Source organism: Nothoprocta perdicaria, unplaced genomic scaffold (assembly GCF_003342845.1).
Source record: "Nothoprocta perdicaria isolate Ctin4 unplaced genomic scaffold, notPer1 scaffold_826, whole genome shotgun sequence".
In the NCBI taxonomy this organism is placed as follows: Eukaryota; Metazoa; Chordata; class Aves; order Tinamiformes; family Tinamidae; genus Nothoprocta; species Nothoprocta perdicaria.
Window position 1 is genome coordinate 2,776 of NW_020456117.1, and position 2,121 is coordinate 4,896.

The window sequence follows — 2,121 nt, forward strand, 5'->3', positions numbered from 1 at the left end:
CCTGCTCATAGGGCATCCTCAGCACAGCTCTGAAGATCTGCACGTAGGACACCACAATGAAAATGAAACAACCAAAGAATAAACAGACACTAAATCCAAGAAGCCCAGCTTCCCTGAGGTAGGAGTGTGAGCAGGAGAGCTTGAGGATCTGGGGGATCTCACAGAAGAACTGGAATTTGTTTGTTGCATTTCATAAAGGGCAGAGGTARAATTCTTACTTCTGCAAACTCACAGTCCTCCTTGGATTCTGATGACTGTTTTCCCTAGAATTTGCTGTGCCAGGTGGAAGTAGAAGAACAAACCTATTCTGTGGCTCCCTCTGGTGGTCGATATTGTGTGCTTATTTGAAGACTAGAAACGCTCCTCTGGTTTTAATGTTGAGGTCAATGTAGTCCTTCCTGAATCACTTCATTGTGCAGAATTGCAAGAGAAAGTCAAGGCAGTCTTCTATAGCTGTGCATTTTCTGAGAGGTGAAACGTATGCATAAATGAAGAACTTCTTCACCATCAACTTTCTGTCAATGATGTTTTAAAATACACATTTATTGGGCAACTTAGAGCTTACTAGAGGGCTGTATTTGTTGTGGCACAATAAATACAGAGGCAAGAGTCTGTGTGGTGCTAGAGTGCATGCAGCCAAATCAGTAGAGGGCAGATCTCTAAAAARASTTGAATTTAGTTATTTTTTTCAAAATTGCTGTGAGCTTTCTCTAAAAGTGATGTGCATAGAAAGCATGTACATGCACATGCACTTTTATTTTAGCAGTTATACTTTGCTCTGTGGCATTTGGTGAGGTGCTGTGTAGCCTGCTTAAGGAGCATTACCCTCATTTGCTGTTATGAGTTCCTGTTTAAGGCTGAGAGAGTGGCCTGTTCAGCCTGAAGAAAAGGCACCTGAGGGGGGATCTGCTCAGAGTGTATAACTACCTCAAGAGATAGAGGGAGGAGGATGGGGCTGGCCTCTTTTTGGTGGTGGCCACTGACAGAACTAGAGGAACCAGCCACAAATTGAAGCACCAAACGCTCTGCASGAACTTGAGGAAAAAATTCTTAACAGTGAGGGTGACAGAGCACTGGAACAGGTTGCCAAGAGAGACTGTGAAGCCTCCTTCTGTGGAGATCTTCAAAACCCACCTGGATGCCACCCTGTGCCACAAGCTCTAGGTGACCCTGCTGGAGSGGGRGGATTGGAGTAGATGATCTCTAGAGGACCCTTCCAACTTTAAACATTCTGTGATTTTGTGATTGTAATCTGTGTTGGTGCCTGGAGTAATTCCCGGCTGGATGCAGGACCCTGCACTTGTCCTTGTTGAATCTCCTGAGGTTCCTCTCTGCCCAACTCTCCAGCCTGCCCAGATCTCTCTGAAAGGCCGCACAGCCCTCTGGARTGTCGGCCACTCCACGCAGTATGGTATCAGCTCCAAAGTTGCTCAGACTGCACTCCTTGCCCTCGTCCAAGTCATGGATGAACAAGTTGAACAGCCCTTGGCCCAGGGTTGATCCCTGGGGGACACCACTGGCCACAGGCCTCCAACTGGACTCTATTTGTCACCACCCTCAGAGCTCTGCCATCCAGGCAGCCGTTAACCTACCCTATCATCCACTCAGCTAACCCGGCACTTCCAGAGCATCCCCATGAGAAGGTTATGGGAGATGGTCACGATCCACATGAGGAGAGGAGCTTCCTTCATGAAAGGAAGAGGTAGAGTGGGCGAGGAAGAAGCATGAAGGGGAGAAAGGGGTCAGGGCACAGGCAGAGGGGAGGTGGATGAGGATTATGCGTGGARTGGGGGAAGGTGGCAAGGAAAACGGATAGGTGGAGCAGGCAAGGAAGAAGCCAGGAAGTGAGGAAGGGGGAGAGGAAAAGGGAGAGGTGGAATGGGTGAGGAAGAAGCAAGGAGGAAGGAAAGGGAAAAAAAAAACCCTAAAACTAGGCCCAACCCAACCTCTGTCTAAGCCTCACCCTAACCACAACCCTAAGATTCACCCCTAACTCTAAACCTATACTCTAGTCTTAACTCCAACCCTAACGGTTACCTTAACCCTAAACTCTAACTGGACAATGCAAGCATCTGTCTTGGCCCTGCAGCCTATTTCTATATCACTGAATCAGATAACTGC